This window comes from Accipiter gentilis, chromosome 28 (assembly GCF_929443795.1).
Source record: "Accipiter gentilis chromosome 28, bAccGen1.1, whole genome shotgun sequence".
Classification (NCBI taxonomy): domain Eukaryota; kingdom Metazoa; phylum Chordata; class Aves; order Accipitriformes; family Accipitridae; genus Astur; species Astur gentilis.
The window spans coordinates 884386-907908 of NC_064907.1; the positions used below are offsets into that span (position 1 = coordinate 884386).

At 44.8% G+C, this 23523-nt stretch overlaps 1 protein-coding gene across 1 annotated transcript in view; it reads right to left on the reverse strand.

Moving 5' to 3' along the window:
• POLR1C (RNA polymerase I and III subunit C) overlaps nucleotides 1–23523 on the reverse strand; it is a 141174-nt gene that overhangs the window by 40510 nt on the left and 77141 nt on the right. The gene's annotated exons all lie outside the window — the stretch shown is intronic.

Consider the following 23523-nt stretch of genomic DNA (forward strand, 5'->3'; position numbering starts at 1 on the left):
TCTTTCTGAGTGCTCTTAGCACAGGGGACAGGTAAAGAGTTTACTGGGGTAAGAAGTACCAATGCACTGATTATATCATCTTGCCTGGGCATCACATGAGTAGCTGTGATACTTCCAGTTGGCAACTGAACACACATGTCTTTATTTGTATTTCAGGTGCCCAGAGGGGTGAGATGCAGCACCCACCATGCTGCCAGTTAAACTGCCGACAGTCTGAGTAGGAGGATACTGTTGAGGAACCCTGGGAAAGACAAAACAGCACAGTGAGAAACTGCTATGTAAGTGTAGTCCTGACTGTGGTTAGGCTTCAGGAGGATTTAATGCACTGGTATAGGTATTATCCACATTTCAGGCTGCCCATCATCTAGGAGGTAATATATTCACAAATAACTAATACGGGTTTTTTTAGACATCCTAAGCAAGGATATGCACTGCATGAAAGACTGCCGAATTGTTTTGGTGATTCCCTGGAAGCAGCTTGCTGACAATGATCCCTGGTCTTTACAAGTTCAATTTTTAGGACTGACGCTCATCTTGTCTCTACCAGCTGCAGTTGCTACAGCAAAACGGTGGAAGAGCATATCTTATAGTGGCAGAGACTTGAATGATTTAGGCTTTTCAGAGCTATGACCAAGTCTATATATCTAATCAGATATCACAGAGAGGAATGAATCTGCAGCCATCAGTAAGCACAGTCTTGGTGTAACAAGGTTTAATCAACTTGTCCATGGAAGAAAGCCCAACAAGTCTGCAGATTGCAGGTGGCTTCAGGCAAAACCTTTCTGAACCATTTAAGCACAGGGGCAACAAAGACCTGGGTGATGCATGAGAAAAGCACATGGCAAGCTGATGATGGTCTGGGCGTTTCTGGCCTACCGCCTGAGAGCCCAGAGCAGAAGTGAGCAAGGGGATCCAGGGGAGCTCTGGGATCAGAACAACTGACAAGGCAGATCTCATTAACTAAAGATGACATTTTCAGAAAACATCCTTCTTCTAGTAAGCTTTGCCTTCATCTAGGCAGAGCTTATTCCCATTGGAGACATACGCGTCTCTCCCTTTGCCAGATAGTCAGAGACCACTGGCCTTTTCTCATGTCACTTTCTACAGTCATTGCTAGTTCCAACACCTTTTTTTTTTTTCCTCAGGAAAATACTTCCCAGTCTGAAATTTCTGCTCATTCTCAGGCACCTGCTTAGAACTATTAACCTTTAAAAATGAGCAGGAGCCAGAGACCAACTCAGGTGGGGTGGGTGGCTTCAGATGACTGCCTGCACCCTCCAAGCATCAAACACCTGGAGAAGTGTTTGCATCCCTATCTCTGGGGCACTAACTCTTGTCAGCAGAGCTCAACCATCCCCTCATTAAACCTTTTGCCTTTGTGTGGATTCACTCTTCCCACCTGCTGCTGAATTACTTTGAACAACCCAGCTGTGTCGTGCTGACACTTTTATGTGGTTTCTTTTCCCAGTAATAAAATGGAGCCAGGTAAATTATATCTGAAAAGGGGAGGAAAAGAGGTCTCCATACACAGCATCTGCTGCAGAGTCTGTCCCTCCACATACAGTGTGTGGCCCTCACCCAGCAAGCCTTGCAGCTGTGCTAATTTTTACTGCGAGGCTGAAAAATATGTTCTTTCTAGTTCTAGAGAAAATGTTACTCTGAAATTTCCAGCCTTTCTTTCCCGTCTGTGCTCAGTTCTGGGCAGAGATGGAGGAAATCTGAGATGACCCAGGAGAGAGAACAGCAGAGACCTCTGCCTAAACTGTTTGAATAGCTAATACCCTTTCCAAATACTGGCACCTGGGTATCCTTTAATGATTTGGATGGTGCTTTGGGTAGACTGAATATCTCCTTTCAGAAGCAAAGACTTATTATTATTATTTGTCTGCCTTAAAACTTACAAGCAGTTAGAAAGTAACCCTTTCTTGTATTGTATTCCTGCCCCTGTGCTGGATATCATGAGGTCAAAGTGTGCTCTCATTTACTCTGATTTAACAAGTGTAAGTATATAAGGGCAGATACTTCAGATTTACATCAAATTTTCAAAGACCAGAATTTGTCCCTGTTAATTTAGTAAAAACTTAAACACACACTGCCCATTGAGAAGGGAATTATATGTGAAAAATTCCAAATAGTAAATGCATGTGTGCCTCCAACATAGCTGTTGAAAAGCTAAGTAATCATTTGTAACAGAGGAGAAGGGTTGTCACTGAAAGAAGTAATAGACTACCCTGTAAAATTTATTTTATCATCTGTTTGGGGAAATTGTTTTAATCAACTGAACCTTTATTGACATGTCTTTATTGACAGAGCTCTGGTAGGAGAAATTTTTCCTTTTTGTCTGCTTAGAAACTCCTACTTGATCTAAAGGGAGAATGCAGTCTGTGGTTTCATGGACATGCATGAAGACTCTTCTTAATAACCTGATCCAGAGTCCTAATTCTTTGAAATTTATTTCCTACCTCTCTCCTTCTTGCCTTGATTTGTTTATCATTGTCTGCATCACTCCCAAAACCTGATTAAATCTATAAAATCATAATGTGTAGGCTTGAGCCACACAGCTCCTTGCAGACTCCAGCCTTTCTTTGCTTGATCTTTTCCAGTTCTCTGATCTTTAAATAAGTGAAAGAATTTATAGCAAAAAAAGTGAACAAGTAAATACTGCAAATTTAGAGATTTTCCTTTACATGAGCCCAGCTTACACCTGTAAACTGCAAGGGTGGAGGGTCACTCTGGGTTTGTTCAGCACATAGCAGAATTAATCCTTCCCCCCAGTCTCACCTGTGGCCTTTGTCTGGGAATACAAGTAGTGCTACATATAATAATGACAATGACTACCAGCTTGCTTTCCTGCAGTAACTGTTACGTTTGCCTTTGCTTCCATCAGCCTCTACCTCAAGAATTTCCTGCAGCACAGTGACCTTGTCATTGTCCAGCAAGGTCTGGAGGTCATTGCAGATCTGAGCCAGGGAAGTTTCCTCAATGACAATAAGAGAAACCACATGCCCAAGCCCCCACTGTGAGTTTGTCAATGCAGCAACACAGCTCTGTGCCAATGGAAAATGGGGTGAGTCTTACAGTCAGTTGTTTGGGTTTTACAGCCAGCCACAGGGCAATTTCATGCTCACGACAACCTTTGAGGCATAAAGGTGCATCTGAACTTTGAGGCCTGGGACTGTTTTCCAGCCTGGAGGCCCAGATGTGCACTGTAGTCACATCCTGCTTGCTTGTCAGGATGCAGCCTAGGTGTGTAACTGTCTGCCCTCTGTTCCCTTTCCTCCCTGCCATGTTTCTGGCTTTCCATTGGAAAGAAAACTGGGATTGAGGGCAAAGGAGTTGGTGCTATGGTGGACTCCTGGTTTAGACAGCCATAGTGTTTCTTACAATTCACCTCAGACTAATAACAACACATCACAAAGCTTGACCTGGCACAGTAGAATTAACGTGGGATGGGCTGTTGCCAACTTTTGACCACCTGCAACATGCAGACTTGGACTACAGCAATGCTTTTGAACCACATTTCCTTTCCCAGAGAACCGTCACGAGGCAACCTCAAGCACTGTTTGTTTTACAGCTACCACTACCAGCAGGGATGAATTAAGGTGTAATTGTTTTGGGAGAGAGCTGTTCAGGTTAGTACTGACTGATCTTGATGCCTAGTTCTAGGACTTCTGTGGGTCTCTGTGTGCAAATGCTTAATGAGTTTCAAAATACAAAACAACTTAATGTTTCCTTTTCATTTGGTCACAGCTTTATTTTTGCCCCTGTTAACCCAGAATCATATCTTGGCAGCTTGAGATCATTTATCTTTGAAATGATAGGCCACAGCTGTATGACTTGGCTGAGGGTAGGTGAAAGCTGCAGCCTATTTCAAAACATTACCTACTTGACGTAAGTAGAAATAGGAGCTCAGGTAGGATGCTAGATGTGTGTGTTGCTAAGTGGTTGTAAGAATTGTGATGTGAAAAAAACTGAAATCAGAACCTATATGGATTAAAATACAGGTTTAATGACAGCCAGAGGCTACTGGTTGAAGCCTAGGTCTGGCAGAAGTCAGCAGCAAACCTTTCCTTGATTTTGCTGTATCAGGATCTCATCTGTGGAGTGCAAATGAGGAGCCAATGGAACAGCAGTAGCAGAAACAGCAGTAAAACAGTTGTGGTAAGGTTGGGTATGATGCTCGATGTTTTGCATGGAGAAACAAAATTATAAACCTACAATATGAAATTGATGAGAAAGTTAAAGTGGTTGTGAGGTGGCTACATGCTCTCAAGAAAAGCTGAAAGATAGCATCATGGGAGATTATTAGAGCATGGGGCTCTGGTCATTGGGAGTACCTCTCTCCCAAAAAAAGCTCATAGCTGCCCCACATTACTGACTAATGTGGACTCCTAAGGGGAGAGATGCCTCACAAATTACTTGTTGTGAGAACACAACAGCACAGTTCAAATTCCCAGAAGACTTCTGGTTACAATTATATAACAATGCTAAAGTCCATTGATATGATTGCTTAAGCCAGAAGTAACCTTGGCTGATGACTAGCTCCATTGTATGCTGTAGAAATCCTACCTTGTAAACATTCATAGACTTTGTACCCACCGGAGCAGTCCCCTGCTCCTTCAGTAGTAAGAACATCAAGGTACTCATTTCTACCCTATGAGAATTGGTTTGGGAGAAGGCAGCATGCAAGGAATCTCTGTCTAGTTTAAACAGCACCTCCTTGGGTGTTACGAACAACTCATGAATAGTAACATTATAATTTCTCCTCTCCTCCACTGTTTTTAAATTGAGAGATTTAATGCTAGTAGAACCTGAAGGTAGCAAGGGAAGCTTTTGTTTGTGCATTTAGTAAGTACCTCTCTTTTTAAAATCATATTTTATAAGGATTCTTTCTTTGCAGGGTTAAGACTTTAGAAAAGACATGGGGTGGATGAAGAAATCTCTCTCTCTAAGGTGCTGTGTTCCAGAAACAGATGTGAATGGTGTTCTATGGGAAACTCATGTTGATTTTTTTATTGTTACAGCAGTTGGGTCAAAAAATAATGGGTCTAGTGAAAGTAGTCGAGACAGCAGGCCTGTGAAAGTACAGAGCAGACAAGCAGCAAATGTGAATTTCACTGAACTGATTCTGTACAGCAAAAGCTTGGTAGACAGTGCCCTCTTTGTTCCACGAAGAAGAATGCATCCCTCTGAACCTTGCTGTTGCAAGAAGTAAGCAAAATTCTGCCTAAGAAGTATGTTGAAGAGATGCCAGCCGTTCAGCCTGACCTCCTTAGTCTCTGTGTGTTTGGAAATCCTGTGCAAGTCAGGGGTCCTCCAGTCCAAGTGGAGATCGCAACAAATATTTGAGCATATACTTCTATGTCCCTGCAGGGAGATCTAGTAGACATGGACATGCAAGCCTTTGCCAGCAGAAGTAAAGAGGGGCTTTGACCCTCTGTAGGAGCACCAGAACTGTATCTGTTTCAAGTGCTGTTTCTGTTGAAAGGATCTTGGAATTTGGAGCCTTTGCAGGACCCAAATGCAAGGGATCCAGTGAGATCCTCACTCGTTATGTTCTCTGTGCCTCTGCTAGAGTTCAGCTAGGCTTGTCACAGCTTGGAACTGTCTCTCCTTTCCTAATTTTGGTAGCAACAAGAAGGTGGGTCTTTTCAGGGAGCCCTCCTGATTGAAAGAAAAACAAAATGCAGAGTTGCCAGGGGCTAAGCGCAGAGTTTTCACACTCCAGGAAAATAGGAAGTTTCTGGGCTTAGAAACAAACCTGCATGGGAAGGATCTGGAAGTAGCCTATTGCCCAGTGGTGTGGAAGTGTGTGTGGTGGACAGGCTGCAGTTGGCATCAGGAGATGCGGCAGCTGCTGTGTCTGGTGAATGCACACAGGTGCTATAGAGGCCTCAGCTCCTCACGGTTCCAGGAACTGGAGGAAGAGGCAGCCAGGAGGAGCAAAGAAAACACAGACTGAATTATCAGGAAAAGGATAAACTGTGCTGAGTGGCAGCTGGTCTTTAGAGAGCAGACTGTGTAAATACCCCAAGGGCCTTGTGCATCATCCCTGGGAAGCTAGTCCCCAGAGAGGGACTCAGCTGGACCACCACACCACTCCACACTGGAGGTATGTTTACTTCTGCACTGCCTTCAGTGTTTCCTGTGAGAACATTCCCCTGCTCATAACCAATATACGCTGACCTTTCAACAAGCAATGTTTCCTTTCTGTGTCTATACACATCTGTCTGTGCCAGAAAAAGCCTCCAAATAAATTATTTACTGTTTATCCTCTTCCAGGCACAGAAGGCAGAGGTGCAGTCCAGTCCCGCTTTTCCCAGTGTCAACTGCGGAGACCAGCCACCAAATATCAGAATTCTTCACTTTGTCTTCCATGCATAGGTGACATACAATGTAGTTTCTCTACCTGTATGTTCTTATACTGGATGCAGGTTGTAGGAAAAACTTGCCTGGCATAATTTTCAGCATTGTATATACTGACAGTTCCATGCTGATACTGTTGCAGTGGTTGGGATGCCTGACTTTTCGAAGAGGAGTGCAGCTTGCCAAGCACAAAGTTTCAGTGCCTGCTGTTAATGTTGCTTCTGGCTGTAATTGTGCAAACCATCATTCAATGAATATTTAACAAAAGGTATCACTAGTTTGCCCTTCTAATTTACCCTTAGGTCCATTTTGTGTCTGCTATGTCCCTTTATTTTTCTTTTCATCCTTTGCTCTGTTTCCCTATTCTCTGTTTCTGTCCCTCCCCTGGATCTCCAGCAACATGCCTTGTTACGTTCACTCCCTGCAATTCAGTTGTACTGGCAGACTTGCTAGCATTGGAGGCACACAGCAGTTTAGGCACTGGCTTTGACGTGATCTCCGGTGACCTTGGCAAAAGAACTGACCCCAGCCTGGAGCTGTGGGTTTTATTATGGGGCTCTGCAGAGACCCCACAGAGCTGGGACGGCTGAAGGAGAGGAACAGCTGAAATGATTTACTAACAAACAGTTGCTTTGTAGAAGCTGAGGTTTGGATCAGAAGACCAGTACTGTCAAAGCAGTGCTTAGGTGCCTTCTGGCCCTCCCTGCTGGGCCCTTGGGCTGTAGCTGTTGTAGCAGTGAGACATTTGGTCTTGCACAAACCAAATCCTTGGCCTCTCTTCTACTGTCCCTAGGCTGCAGTTTCCAGCCTCCTCTTCTACACTTTTGGTACCTGTCATCACCAACCAACACCTGGTTCAGCAAAGGAGCTGTCTGACGAAAACTTTCAGTGACTAATTTACCCTAGGAAATTAATAAATAAGAAACTCTTTCTAGTACAGTCTACACCATCAGCCTTTCAAGTGTACTGCAGTGCTATAGGCACACTGTGCTTGCTCCCCGACACGGACAAAGTCCTTGCTCTAAGAAACTGTCAGTCTGATTTAGAAATGAAAAATGGCAAGAGACAACAAGAAAGAAGAGAGAAGATGTGCTCTGTGGCAGGGATCTGCCCTCTCTTCAAAGCACACACATTACTTGGAGTGTTTATTTCATGCAGGGGAAAGGAAGGGGAGATTAACTGTTGTCTTTACTCTGCAAGTGAGAGGCAGGTAGTAGAAACAAACCAGAGAGTGGAAAACAAATGTAAAGAAAGAACTTGGACATTCTGAAAAGGAGGTGAAAGAAACTGATAGCATTGTGACTCCTGGGATCTACTTCTCAATTTACTGTCCCACTCCTTAGTTCTTTAAGATCCATACAGTGTCAGTTAAGAAACTGAGTCATCCTCTTGGTTTTTGGCTGTTGATTGGTGCCCACTGGCTCTAAATGAGAACAGATAATTACTTGCATTTATTCTGGTACCAGAGAACTTCTTCTGTGGATCAGAATCTAATTGTTCTAGAAATACAAACAAATAGCAAAAAAGCAAAGTTGCTTTCAGTCTAAGTAGGTAAAAGAAAGAGCTGTAGAGAGAAAGCATTATCACCTCCTTTTTGTGGATGGGAACTAGAGCATTAAGAGATCAAATAACTTGGCCAAAGTCACAGAGAGGGTGGGCCAGGAAGTGAACCCAATCCATCATGAGTCCTTGCTTGCAATCTCATCTCTTCTTTGCATAAGGACTCTGCTCTATCTGTGCAGGAAATGTGGTCATTTAGCTACCAGGCAATAGTCTGAAAGAGGGCATAAAAATCCCTTTTTAGGTTGTAAGTTAAGTTGTATATAAAGAAGTTTTTATAAGAACTAAACTTGGGGATTTCTGTAAGAACTGGTGCTGCTAAATGAATGGCTGCTTAATTCCATGGACCCACGAGGAGGACTCAGATTATTTCTGTGTATACTCACTTGCACCTCTGACTTGCCTAAATCTGACAATTTACAGGAGGTGCAATAACCACCTAAATACTAAGGGCAATGTTTTAGGACAGGAAAGCAGGGGAACTAAAGACTTGGAACAAAAATCTGTTTTGCGCTACCTATTTTAATGGAGACTGTCTTGAATATCCTCTTGAAGAAAGCCTGTCTGGAAGTTGCTGAGGGATGGAAAAGACAGCTTGTTTTTCCAGAGCCTGAAGTGGTTGCAGCCACTTGTTGTATTGCAGGTGGGCAGTGGGCATGCAGCTGATGGCTTCTGTGAGCCCATCAATTTGTTACTGTCATCACAACTGCTGGAGATCCATTCCTGTATCCTGCCTTCTGTAAACAGCAGCTCATAACCACAAAGCACCAAGCGTCTCTGGTCCAGCATCAGCTCAGGGAGCCAGAGAGCTGCTTGCTGAAAGGTGCCTTCTGTTTGCTTGCAGACGTGTCAATATTTACAAAAGTGAGGCTCCACTTTTGCCCAGCTGGAGCATGACAGCTTTGCTACTCTTGCACTCAGTGGCCCTATCTTCCAGCATTAACATCAGGAGATGATGAGTGACGAGGCTGGCCTGATAAATGAGAAGAGATCCGCAAACAGAGAACAGCAAACACTTCCTGGGGGGCTCAGGACACCTGCTGAGAAAGATGTGGTTTTTTGCAAGGATCAGGTAGCATATGATGCTGTAACAGGAGAGACAGAGGAAAGGTGCTGTTGGTGGTGTTGGGTGCTGGGGAAGGCCCAGCTGCAAGCAGGGGTACGTGGTGAGCTATTAAGGTGACCCTGCAGGGAAGGCATGGTGTGATCACAGAGCTATAGCCCTGTGAGACCAACAGCCTGGAGCATGCGACAAGGAGCAGGACTGTCTTTAGTCCAAGAAGTGCACCAGCAAGGTTGACCCCCTCTCCTCTTTCTGATTATATAGGAGATGGGGAAGGCAGGATGCAGGATACACTTGTGGGGAAAGTGCCGTCACAGTCTGTAAGGCAATGAGCTCCACTGCATGGTTACAGCTGCAGTTCCTCAGTTATCAAACGTGTACAAGTGAGCCATCATATCCAGAAAAAAACCAAAAGGCTAGTTTTTCTGCCATTAAGTCTTCAAGCTTAATTCTCTGGGATTTCACAGCTATTTGTGGATACTGTAGTGGTAGAAACATTTCAACTAATGGTTTGGATTTGTCTGGAGTTTACTGGCATGTTCTGCTCTGCATTAAGTGGACATTACCTCCCAGTGGTGGGGACTGACAGAACGGAGGGATCAGTAAACAGTAGAAACGGCTTAGAGATACTGAGGGAGAATATTCAAAAAAGGGTAAGCTGTTCAGTTTGGGCTGTTTCTTCTTGATTAGGTTTTTTTCATCCCTCTCCATCAGGACCCTCTAGGGAAAGAAATTTAAATGACTGAAGACTGGGCCTTTTTGTACTAAGTGACACAGGAGCATAAGCTCTCCAGAATTTGGCTGAGGCACCTCCGAAAATCTGTCAGAGACGTCAGTGTGGGTGGCAGCATTTTCCTGATGATTTAGGAAAAAAAGAGAGGGTGAGCAAGGAGGATATGAGGATAGGGACTCCAGCCATTATATGAGTAAATAGTGGCTTGATACAGCAGAGTGTAGAATAAGGAAGGCAAGAATAGAGAGAGTATTAAAAGGAAGGGTCTGGACAATGAAAGGAAGGCAGGAAAAAGATACAAAAATGGGGAATAATGTGGCTTATGCACTAAGTGAGAAAAATGAGTTTTGGCAACTAAACTGTGTATAGAGTCAGGCAGTGTCAGTAGCCCATTCTGGCTTTTCTAATGGCAAGCTTTGCATCACAGATGGTTTAATGTGGCTTGCGACTAAATGACCCAGTGGTTCAGATCTCCTTTCCCATTATGGGTTGGATGGTTCACCTCAGTGGAGCCCAGCATCTCACAGCTAAATGCTCGTGTCTTATGATCACAGGGGTTCATTTAAATGAATTTTTACAGAAAGGTCGCCCCATGAAACAAGCTGCCACAGCAGAAGAGTGTACCAGCAGGGCCATACTCAGTACTGTCCTCCAAAGAGCAGTGCAAGGCTGCAAGGATCCCAGCCCTGCTACCCTGAGCTAGCAGAGCCTGGGGCAGACAGCAGCTGTGCCAGGCTGCCTTGCAGGAGCACAGTGGACAAGATCAACCAACATCTGTTCCCCTTTAATCTCTTGTTTCTTTATGTTTTGGTGTAGCGCTTTTGTGCATAATGAGTTGCATGCTCTGGCACATTCCCAGCCACTCTTCTGGACAGCGTTTCCTCAGGCAGGCAGTGCTGCTGGGACTGAAGAGCTCTTTGAGGCTGGGATGTGTCTGGAGACAGTGCAGGTTACAGACCAAAGTGTGTTTCTGATGGCCCAGCTCCTCCTGCCCTACCAGACTCTGCAGGATTCCCAGGGCTCACCAGACCCCATCAGGAAGAGGATGAACTGTGCAAGTTGGTTCCCCATTATGTCACTGCTTCCAGTTGTTTTGATTACAAGGGGTTTGTGTCAGGACAACCTCCAGGGCTTCCTTTCAGTCATACCCCATTATGCAGTTAGTGTCTGCACCTGCAGGGGCCACTCGACTGGAGCCACGGATGCTTTTAACCTCATGTGTATGTCATTGAATATACTCAGTTGCATTAGGGGAAATGGAAAGAGGGGAATAATGTACTAACAGTCTTCCACAAAGGCCTTGTGCTTTCTCAGCTTCCACTGCTGCCTCCAGAAGTTCACTGCAACCGTGGGAAGGGAGCCAAAGACAGTCTCCTGCTGAGAAAAGCAGTCACAGATACTCTGTGGCATCTTTCTCCATTTAACCCCTTGCTGAAGGAACTCACAAAGCAGCATCCAGGGCAGCAGCCTGGAGGATGAAGGCTCCTTGTGATGCAAAGGGTTTAGACAGACTTCAGGAGGGGAGGTGCATTTCTCTCCAAACAATGTATGAAACTCTAGATAACTTCTTTCTGCCTTCGTGTTTGATGGCATCCCTGCAACTCCTCCAGGTCAGGAAGCATAGGAGGATAATATTAATTGCCTTCCACCTCTGAGCCTTTTGAAACATGAGGGCCAAGATCCATGCAGATGTTTGTCACCTAGGAAATCACCAGCAAGAGGAACATACAGGGGGCTGAACTTAGCTGAAGTAGTGAGGCACCAGCTTCTGCAAGACAGCACACTGCATTCAGGAGCAGTAATGATGGCAGTATCGCACATGGAATAGCAGTTCACATGGAAAAGGGATGTCAGAAATACACAATGGGACAGATATCAGAGGCTAGTGAACCCAGAGCAGCTCCAAAGGATTTTGAAATGACCCTTCTCCATGTCCAGCTGTAAAACAAAGCTGGCTGGATCTATATTCCCAAAACTCAGAGCAAGGGAGGATGAATGAAGTGTGAGGTCCTAAGCAGAGGGGGCTGCTGGCTTCCAGATTTCCCAGACCAACATCGTTTCATGCTGGCCAGTGTGTCTCTGCTTTGGTGGACGTGTTCTCCTCCTCTTTAAGTCAAAAGGGGAAAGGGTGGGATAACACCATCCTGCAGCTAAAGAGTGAGAAAGCACCTGGAAAGCTGAGCTGCTTCCCTGCTCACGCACCCAAGAGGCAGGAGCCAGTGATGGCTGTGACTTGTTGGTGATACACCAGCAGATATTTGGACACCTTTTTCTGTTCCCATCTCTGTGCTAGGGGGACGATGCTGGACTTTCTCACACCTCCTTCCTTGGGGTCTGTGCAGCAGGGAAGGTTTGTCATGGCTGGGGAGCACATATAGCTGTGGAAGCTATGGCTGTTCCACAGGTTGCTGTTCAAGGGTTCAACCCTTTTTTTTCTTTCACGCTCACAACAGCTTTATTTTCCAGAAGCCAGTGAAAACAGGATACGATGAAATCAAATGAACCTCTCTGACTGCTTCTCCCAGGAAAACAGCGTATGGGCAAGGACCCTACAAAGCCAGGAGGGAACTGCCAGGAAAAACAAAACAGTCTCCTAGTGGTGACTTCCCCTCCAGCGAGGGTGACCTCTGCCATGTCTTCTGTAACAGAACAGTTTGTATCTCCCTCTTCATGTCACTGCACAGGTCAGGTACTTGAATGCATTGCCAGATACCCCTTGTATGTTGCTTTGCAACAGTGGAACCTAAGGGTAGGAGATATTAGAAACCAACATAAAGCAATAAGTAGTTCAGTACTGGTCTGCTCCTTTCCCCTTCTTATTCTTGGCTCAGAGATACCCAGTTTGGGAACCTGCAGAGGATGCTGGTAAAGAACAGATAGGGCTTTAGGCTGGCAGAAAAGCCATAGGTTAGGGACCTCTAATGGAAAATCACATTGCCTTTTTTTTTTCCTAACAATTTATTGGCAGGATAGGGACCTCTCTTATGGGTTTACGTCGTCCAGGTCCCAGCTGCTATGCCATGGAGGCATGAAGGCCTTTTGGGCACAAAGCTGCCCACACCAACTATCCAGAAGACAGAAAGAGAAACCTGTCCTCTTTCCGGGGAACCAGTGGTTCTCAAAACAAATGAACACCCACTTGGTTTGCTTTTGCTTAAACAGAGATCCAGGCTTGAATCAGTATTAGAGTCAAAACAAAAGCTGTTTGTTCTTTGATTATTAATCTTTAACAGGAACCTGAAAACAGTGGACTGTGGGGATAATGCTCTAGAGGAGATGGTGCATTAGTCTGCCTCCAGGCTGATGTATTTGAGTGTTGACTCCTCAATCTCAGGGTAAAAAAATATTGCTGCAGACTGTAGGAAAGGGATCTGGTTAGCCATATTTGCAAATAAGCCCTCTGAGAGGAGGCAATAGATTTGCCCATCTTTTTTTTTTTTTTTTTTTTTTAAAGGCTTGTCATCATTGGTACAGTTCAGTCCAACAACGGGACTGTTAGAAGAATTAGGATTTTCTTTCTTAAATAGGGCATCTGGGAAGGGAAGGAGGGGTTGCTGTCTTTTACTGCTTTCTGTTTGGAGTCAGTTTAGTTACCTGAGCTCGGTTTGCTTCACAGATTTTCAGGTTCCATCACACTTAGGGCATGCCTACCACAGCATCAATGTTCAATTGCAGCATAGCATCTGTATATAAACTTTAACAAGGATGAAGTAACAGCAAGACAAACTTCCAGGAAGGCCCATCAAGTCTGGTCAGGGGCTTGAGCAAGCTTGTTAGACCATGCTGCTGCACCTTCACTACTGTTGACATCCTGACTATTTGGAGCTAGATGAGTCTGCTGGTGCAGTGTTCCCTTCTCCAATTGCATTTTAAATACGGAACATCTTGTGGATCCTTCTGCAAAGTCCTGGTGTAACGGGACACTCTGCATATTGGACAGGTCCAGAATTGCTCCTTTTCCAGGGCTCTCCAATGGCCCCAGATCACCCTGAAGCTTTTAGCTCTGCACTTTTTAAGAAAATGAATCCCAAATCCATGCAGGGAGCTCTGTGCAAAGAGTCGATTTTCATGCTGTCACGTTCCAAGGGCTGTTGTGGTCCCATCAGTGGCTGAAGGAGGCAGATGGAAGGACAGAAAGGGAAGAAAGGGAGACCATGATATGGGAAGATTTGGAATTTGGGTGCCAGATAGATGATTGACAGCTGGCAGGGGGAAAAGTGGGGAAAGAGATGGCTGTCAGCTGTACCAGTATTCCTCAGACCTCACCAGCAAGGGATATTGAGAGGGGAACGGAACAGGAGAGCTGGGGTTAGTGAGGGTTAGTAACTCCAACACCTGCACAAAAACACCCAGTCAGTGCCACAGGGGAGCTGGATACAGCGGAAGTGTGGACTGGGCTTAGATGAGCAGACAGGAGATGCCACCCCTGTACTGTCCTGGTTTGTAACACTTCCTTTATTAAGCACTGCTAACCTGGGCAGGCTGGCAGCTCCTACCAAATGAGGGGCCGTGCCTCTGTCTTAGCACCATTTTCTTGTGTTGTGCTTACAGGGGGACTCAGAGCTCTACCCCCCCACCCCCACCCCCGGGAAACACTGCATAAGCTTTTACCTTCCTGAGCAGAGGACGGATGCTAACCTACCCCCGAGTGCCACAGCTTTAGTTCTACTGCTTAGCTCTGCCTTCAGCACTGGCACAGTGTGATCCTGTCAACTATGTACATTCCCAGGTTGCTAAATCCACGCTTTGAAGAGGCTCAGGCAGCACCAGGGCTTGCAGTGCCACAGCTTTGCTAGCTTGCCCAGTGCATCCAGCTCACCCTGTCCTATCCTCCTTGGCCTCTTAACTGGAAGACTCGTTGCACTTCTCTCCCACCTTGTCAGGCAGTTGGGGAGGGCTGCCTGCCCCTAACAAGGGACCAGACTGGACCACTTCCATCACAGCCATCCTGTGGGCCATTAGAGGTGCTCAGTTGTGTCCACACTGCACAGTGCCTGGTTCTCAGTCCCATTGGGTCCGTCTGGCACAGTCCTCCCAGCCCACAGCTCACTATGGGTTCATCAGCATGGCAAACAGTTCATTGCCCACTGCCATGAGGCTCTACCAAAGTTGTGCTATGTTAGACAAATTCATGAAGTGAGGAAGCCAAACTTGGACTGCAGGGCATGCAGGACTTCTGTGTCCCCTCTCTAGACCTGTCTGCATACATAGGTGGCACTTTACATCAATACTATAAATTCAGTCCTTCCTTCCATGCATTGTTCTAGGCACCAGCTCAGAGTTTGCACAGAGAAGGATGCCTCCACTTCCCTCCCCACCAGAAAAATAATTCTCCAGACTCAGGGCAAATGGTGATGTGTCCCATGGGCTGCCTCCAACCACCGTCATGTCTGACAAAGGATCCAAACACCCACTTCCTTGAAAAGGCATGGGAAAGTGGAGAAGTTGCCCTGGCCTGAAATCAGTATTGCTCTGGAGCACCCCCAAAAATATGACATAGGCTGTCAAAGAAGAAAGATCCTTCTTGGGACCATATGTATTTTGAAAGTTGTGGATGGGGGAGAACAGCTTTGATTTCCCAGAACTTATGACACTTTTCTTGGAGGAATGACTTCTCTTTTACAAAGAATTTCTTACTTTGTGGTATCCCTACCTTCCTGCCCCCACAACACTCGTGTGCTTTACCCACTAGTCATCTCCTGACTGTCACGTAGACTATGAGCTGCTCTTCTTGACCAAGGGTCTCTACTATGCTTATCCTGACAGAGCCTTGGTCTTTCATTAGAGAATCACAATATGAGTACCTCCAATTCACAGGCCAGTATCTCACAGGTAGGGAAAATACAACAGGAAGACCGGCCACATTTTCCTTGCCTCATTTCCACCAATTAGTCATAGTTCTATCTTCCTTTATTATGCTGAATAATTTCTCTTCACTCTTCAAATATTTGGAGGTCAGGATGCTGCTCCTAATCAATCATCCCTTAGGCAAACTAGATTTCGCTTTTGTAATGTTTTTCTGCATAGTAGCTCCAGCCTCCTAATCACCTTTGTTGCTGTTCTTTGAGCTACTTTCTGGTAATGTGGTTCCTGGAAGCAAGTGCAATATTCCAGGCACAGGAGCCCTGCGTATCCCATCGCGTGTGTGATGTTGCCCTCAGGTGGTTACACCAGAGAGAAGACGCAGCTTTAAAAAAACACCTCCGTTATCTTCGGGACAGAGATTTGTAACTGCATTGGAGCTGCGGAAAGGATAACTCTGCACTCTCTTAAGTGATGCCTTTGCGACAGAAACCAAGATTACACTGGCTTTTTTCTGTCTATCCATCCTCAGCTCAAGCTCTCAGCGTTTTAAGTGTATTTCCCCATGTGGATGCTGCTGTGCTTAAAGAGCAGAAGGAAGAATCTCAGCTTTAGTGAGCTACCCAAAGCTGAATGGGAATCCTAAAACAAGAGGCAGAAGAACTGACACACTTTAACCATCACCATCTTTATTAATACTGATTTTATCACTACAGCAATTTGTCTTGGTCATACTTTTCAGCCATTCTTTTTGTCTCAAAATTATATGCACCATAAAATTAGATTTCCTTTACTTATTACACCAGGTATTGTGTAACTCCTAGATTATAATTCATATAAAGTCATGGAAGGTGCTCAGAAGGTGACAAGAGACTTTATCAAAGGTCAAATTAGAAATTCATTGTGCTTGTCTCTCCTCTAACTCAACTCTTCACAAAACTAAACCAACCTGCTCACTCATTCCCTTCTCCCATCACAGCCTCCACTGACCCTGTGATTATGGTGCCAGGTTTTTTTTCTGCCTTTTCTATTCCTCTCTGCCCCTTTGTTACAGAAGTGACCATACCTAACACTGATTTCAGGGTGGAGATATACAGCTGATTTATTCAGGAATTATTATGGTAATATATAAATTCCTGACCTATTTAATACACGACATCTTATTTTGGTTTTGCTTTGCTCTGCACTGAGCTTACTTTCTCAACACTGCACTATCCATAGAGGTGCCCAGAGCTTTTCCCCGAGATCAACTCTAACTCAGAATTTTTCATTTAAATATTATGTAAGTGAAATATTTTTTTCCAGCTTCCCTTAACTTATACTGGCATACAGAGAGCTCCACCTGCCATCAGTTTGTCCCACTTACCTAACTTTTGGTTCATTCCTTCTCCCACCAACTGCAAATGCCAAAACATGCATCAGGTTTAAAAGGCTCAGCCTTTACTAGGGCCTTTTGAAGTTTCTCCCAATTGTTTTGTATCTTACGTGGACTTGACCACCTCACTGAGCACTTCATCCTCTGGATGTGGTGCAAAAGTAAGCTGTGGTCTCACTAAAGGCACTGAAGATTTTGCCATTGAAACCAAAGGAGTTGGAATTGGATCATTCTTGGCTACTGTATGTCTCAGCACTCATCATGGGGGATGCCTTGCGACTCCTGTCAATGCAACACTGCTAAGAAATGAGTGCTTTCTCCTATATTTTCTTTTACAACTTCACCTTAGTTCCTTGCTTCCTGCAGAACCAATGCTTGTACAATCACTTGGTGTGTCTATATGTGTGTCCTCCCAGTAACTTTTTGATCTGTTTGCTGATTTCAACAAATTCGGCAAGCAGAGATTACAAAAATAGTTCTGAAAGGTGTTTCTACATGTTTCAAGAAAACTGATTGCTTTGGGAAGTACAGGGGGAATTTTATAAACATAACTAGAGAAAACAAAGTCTTAGAACAATTCAGTTTAAAAGTTTTTGTGTTTGTACTTGCAAAATACAAATTCTTTGTATTTGTAAATAGTAGCTGTATTTTGCAAAGATGTGTTGGAAGTGAGGCTTCATTAGTTCCACTGCTTGTGGAACTGCTTATTAATCTTTGGCAAGGATTCATCCTGCAAGCTGTTGTTGTCAAGTTTTCTTAATAGCCACTTGCAAAGGGCTTTATCCTTGTACCTTTGGGAAGGACCGGTCAGTTACATATGCTGGGGTTTTGCTTAGATAAGTCTTTCCAAGAATGCTGAAAAGCCGGAGAAAAGAAAACAATTATACTTACAGACTTGTTGATAGAGTCTTGTTTACCATACTCAGACTGATATCTTAAAATGCATTACCTAATTATTTTCCCAGCTGTATTTGTGGGTCCTTTTATAAGGCTCAAGGTCCATAGTGCTATTTTCTTTAGATGAGACGTCTGCAGTGCCGTTATTACATCATACTCAAACATCCCTGGTTTTCCAGACTAGCTGTTTTTAATGAAAAATGAAAATCATATCCTTATGTTAGAAGTTCAGCTGATTCAGTCTTCATTTTTTTTAATGCCTCTGGACCTGAAGAGTTTCATATTACTGTTGTTATACAATGTAGGCATAACAACTAATAATGGACAGTACGATAAAACATAGTGAGAATACAAAATTATTCCGAAAGAAGGCCACAGAAATGTTTCCAAATAGCTAGCACAGTTCCCAAAAAGGGAGGAAATAACACACAGGATCAGAGCAGAAAACTTTCCAATGAACTGAACACATCATGAGACCGACTTCTCAAAAAACACCTCTCCTCTTGCATGTTTCTTCAGGCCTGCAAAGGGGAGCTTATACACCCCAGCAGCCCTTCAGCTGCCTCCTGTGCCAATTGTGGGAACTCTGTGGGTGCCTAATGCTCAGCTGATGTCTCGGGAAAACCCATGCTTAGATTTGGGCTTCTCCTTTTCCCTCTGAAGCCCTTCTTTGTAAGGGCTAGTTTCAAGGAAGTTGGCTAAGCAGAGCTGTGGCAGAGCAACAGGACAGAGATAACCTGCCCCTCTCCTGCAACACAGCTACTCCTCACAGCCACTGAGCACTGATGCCCACTGAAAGCAAGACCAGGAGTTTGCCAAGATAAGGATGGAGAGAAGGATTGGGATCTGGCTTGCAATAATAGTTACTATTATAGGATCCTCAGCAGCGGTCATTGTTATTGAAAAGAATGGAGATAATTCTCTGCCATTTCTTTTTGCCTCACCCAAATATGGTAATTGCTTTTTTAGATATTTGTTGTTGTTGTTAAACTAAATAAATTATTGAGTATAGACCCCCTATGCATCCTGACTTATCTGCAACCCTTTGTTGAAGATAAGGCCTTTGTTTCTGTCCTCAATGGTTCTGTCACTACAGTAATGACAAATCACCCAGGATATTCTTTTCCATAAGATATTTGTATCTATATTGTCCTACAGACCTTAAGACTAGTCCCTCCCTCAAGTGCCTTTGGTCAGTTGCATCCTTTTTTTAAAATTGTTTTTTCTTTCTTTTCAAGATGATAATTTTATATGGCTTGGAGCAACAGTTCCAGGAGATCCACAACACACTCCTAAAACTGTGACAACAAAAATGGCATAACTGACCAGGGTTTAAAGTTGTATTTGTACTGTTTGTATGCAGCTTCCTTCTGTAGAAGAAATTCTTCATGTCTAGGCTGCTGGGCACGTGGGTTAGCTGAGCCAAGCCCGCAAGCCTCCACCACACTCAGTAACCAAAATGCCAGCAATATGTCCAAGCCCAAGAGGGCTCTGTCTCACATTACACTCCAGGATTAACACTCCTAGTGCCCAGCATAGCAGAACCCATATCACAGAGCACACAAAGAACCCGTACACCTGGCTTTCAGTGCATGGCCAGGTGCACATGCAGGGACCATCACGTTTTGCACATCCAGGCTCTGAGCACAAGCCCCCAGCACCTGCTGCCTGCCTTCCATCACCAATATCCCTGAGATTATCCCCAGGGTATCAGTGACCTAAATATACTTTTTGGGACTTGAAAGTTGCTTTTGTTTTTAATGTTGCTGAGTCTCCAAAACCAGCACACGTAACAAACTGCCTGTTTCCAAGCAGCTGTTGTGTAACTTTGCTCTCTACCCCCAGAGATGTTGCCTGCCATTCATTTAGTGGGCTTGGTTTCACTGGGAAGTGCCTGGGGAAACCTCTTAGCTCCCTAATTAGCAACAGAAGGGGCCAGTCCTTGCTGGAGGTAGCAGTGAAACATTTGTGAGGTCTCCTGAGAATAAGGGAGGCAGAGAAGGGGCCATTTCCAGCTGGGAAAACACTAACTTTTATTCAACTTACAGTACAGAGCAGAGGACTAAGAGGTGTTGGGGGGAAGGTACTTGCAGAAATGATGATCGGCTTTCTAGGCAAGAAAGGAGAATTTGTGACAGGGGAGGAGGGGATGGGAGAGATTGTCCCTGGCCCGCCCAAACTGTTCATCACTCCTGCAATCTGAGTTTTACATAAGATATTGTGAAGCAGCACAGAGGCCTTGTGGGCTGGCTGCTGGTGGAGGCAGGAGCAAGGTGTTGCTGCAATCCGCTCTCAGATGTTTGAGCTGGCTCTTGTTAATAAAATTCATGAATTAACAGCTTGGAAGTGCTTAGGAGCTCAGTGTTTCCTCCAGGGATGTGATAACTGAGGCTGAGCACAGAGCCTGCCATTCAGGGCTGGAATAGACTTTGGTGCAAAACAAATCTCCCACCAACCAGCTGAATGTCCTGAGACCTCACTGGGAAGGTGAAAACTTTTCTCGTCCATTGCAGGTAGGATGATGTGCTTGGAGCTATTCCTTAACCCCCAGGACACAGCCACACGTGATAAGATCTCCGATTTTTCCCAGGCAATCCCATATCTGGGCAGGCCTTTTTTTCATACAATACCAATTGAGAAGAATAGCATGTGCATGGACAGTCCCAGCTTGGACCTGTTGGACCATGGGGACCATTCTCTTTCAGAAGTCATGCAGGGAGATACAGCATTCAGTATCTTTGGCCTGTAGGAGCAAAAATCCAGTGAAGCAAAGGAAAGCCTCATCAGCCTTAAGGATCTTCCTTAAAGGAAGAAGGTGAAGTTGAAAGATGGAGTGATACCATGAGGCAAGCAGGGTTGTGGGAGCCCAGAGGAGCACAGGGGAGATCTGAAGCTTCCAGATATTGCAATGCTCTGCAACATCACTGGTCAGCAGCTCACTGGTAGTGGCCACTGACCAGATAAAAAGGAGACAGCTGATTCCTGGTAGAAGTCAGGAGACTGTATTCGTAAAGAACCCCTGTTACTAAGCACCATTTGCTCTCTAGTAATATTCTTAAGACAGTGAACCTGATTTTATGCATGCAAAAGGAAAATTATGCAGCAAAGCCTTCACACTGTAGAATGAAGGGCAACACATTACAGCCAGGGCAATAAATCCCAGTGAGGGCCTTGCAATGGCTCTAAAGGTGAGAATAATAATTTCAAAGTTGCCACAGCATGTCAAGCTATAAAAGAGCTATGTTCAAAACTTTTGTGCTCCACTCTTACCCCTGTTCATTAGCTCATTTCATAACCAGAAGTCACCAGTGTTCCTCCCTGTGTCTCAGGTTTCAGTATTAATAGTATTTATGAGGTTGGATTATGTTTATATGCAATTGGCAGTGAGAAAAACAGAAAGTCCAAAATAGAAAAGAAGCCCAAATAGTAAAAAAAGTGCTATTACATGTACTGCGAGCTCCTCTTTCTCACTAGAAGGCACACAGTATTTGCAGAACTGCTGCTTGGCCTTTGGGTGCTTTCTCCAGCAGCAGGTCACGCTACACCAGCATTAGTGAACGGGTCTGGGAGAGCTGGCAGGTTTTGTTGTGTTTGGCTCCTCCTGTTTATGTCCAGCTGCTAAACCAGCTGGAAAAATACATTACAGTATCATTTCCGTGTGCGCATTTTCTGTCATTGCTGCAGGGGTGATCCTGCAGGTAGGTCAGTGACAAGAGAAAGAGAAAAACATAGGAAACAAGCTTTCTGTTAGTATGTGATTTGTGCAATGGAAACATATTAAATCCCTTTATGAAATGATGCCAGTCATAAAGGGACCGCAGAATGGCAGCAATTGAAAGTTTAGATGAAGATGCAACAGTGAGGTACAGTATATCAAATGTTATTCTCTCTCTCTTCCACCCCCGGCCCCATGCCAGAGTAGCAGCTGAACCAGCAAAATCACAGCACTGGGACAGAGGCAGAAAACTTTCTAACAGTGCTCCAAGGAGGCTTTTTAAAAATGGGTTTGCTAAGATATCTGTCATTAAGGATTAAGGGATCCTGCCCCAGTGCAGGGAGATGTTCTGAGACACTTTTGCAGGTCCTTTCATGTGCGATTCCCCTTTCCATTTATGGGACATGCACCAAAATCTCGTGGGAGGCAGCCTTGCTGACTTCAGCAAGCAGGTTCTGCCTGAATTTGTGCATTTTGGCCACTAGAGGTTGTAAAGGCGGGGGGGGGGGGGGGGGGGGGCGGAATTCTCATTTTCCATGGACAAGCTGCGGCAACATCCCAGGGCAGGATTTCGTCTGGGACCCTTTGATCTCTGCCCACCAGCACTCACACAAAACTCCTGCACATACCCTGCATTTCAGTAGACAGGATCTTGGCATCTCAGCTGTTTCAGATTTATCGGGGGGGGGTTGTTGTCTTTTAGCCCTAGGGTATTAATGGCCTTGTTGTGTCCCCTTGTATCTTAAGCAAAAGCCATTGTGATTCTCCCAAATCTTTCAGACAGAGCAGCAACTTGTATCTTTTCTCTGCAGCTTTAACTAGCTCTGCTGGCTCTTTTCCCACATTCCTGGTATAGATAATTTCACTCTCACATGTTTAAGCCAGACCTTCCTCCACCAGCCTTTATGTTTTTTCCTAGTGCTAAGTAAGAAATAGAATTTTTCTGAGGTCTCTTTTGTCTCCTGGAGACATCACAGCCTGTTGTACCTCAACCTGGCACCTTATGGGGTCATCAGCTACCTTCCACCTGGGTTGTAATTCTTTCCTCTTGTTGCTAATAATTCTCTAGTCTTCTGAGTCTAGTCCCTCTGCAATCAGGGATATCATCTTCCAAGAGGCCTCAAGACAGCTGGTTTTGTTTGGGAAATAGAACCTTAAAGCTAAGTAATCCCAAGTGGACATAAGCATAAATATCTATGGTGTAGCAATAAATTGAACTTCAACCAGATGAAGGATTTACAAGCTTTTCTTCTTGATGGCTCTTTTTCATGGTGCAGTGGCTGCTTATGAACTCACAAGAGTGTGAGTCCTAATCATCACAGAGCTCACTGGTGATGGTACTTCACTTTGAGCATTGTATGGAGATAGGAATCATTTCCTCTGACAGGAAAATGTAGCTATTCCTGGGGTGAAGCACAGCAAGAACACTGCAACAATTTAGGAAAGAGAAGCCTTTATCCAGTAAGATTTTACCGACAATGAAGAAAATGAGATCTAGTTCCATGAGCTAAAACAAAACACTGATTTCTGTGGAAAATGAAAAACGTAACTTTTCCTTTTTGTTTTGGCTGCTGCAAATCACAGGTGCACATGGAACAGAGCCATGTGATACACAGGTTGGACAGGACACCTGGAGGTCAGCTCATGCCAACTCCTGCTCAGAGCAGGTTCAGGTAGGTCAGGTTGCTCAGTGCAGTGTTCCTGTCAAATTTTGAATGCCTCCAAGGATGGAGATCCCACATCCTCTCTGGGCCCCCATCCCAGTGTCTGAATACCTCTATGATGAAATAATTTCTCCTCATACCTAACCAGAATTTCCCTTGTTGCAATTTGTGTCCATTGCCTTTTGTCCTTCAACTGTTGCTTCTCCAAGATGAGCCTGGGTCCATTTTTCCTACACTCTCCACTAGAGAGCTGTAAACAGCAATAAGACCCCACCCTTTGCCTTCTCTTCTCCAGGCCGAACAAGTCCAGGTGTCTCTCTCTCTCACCCACCCCCACCCCACCCCCCC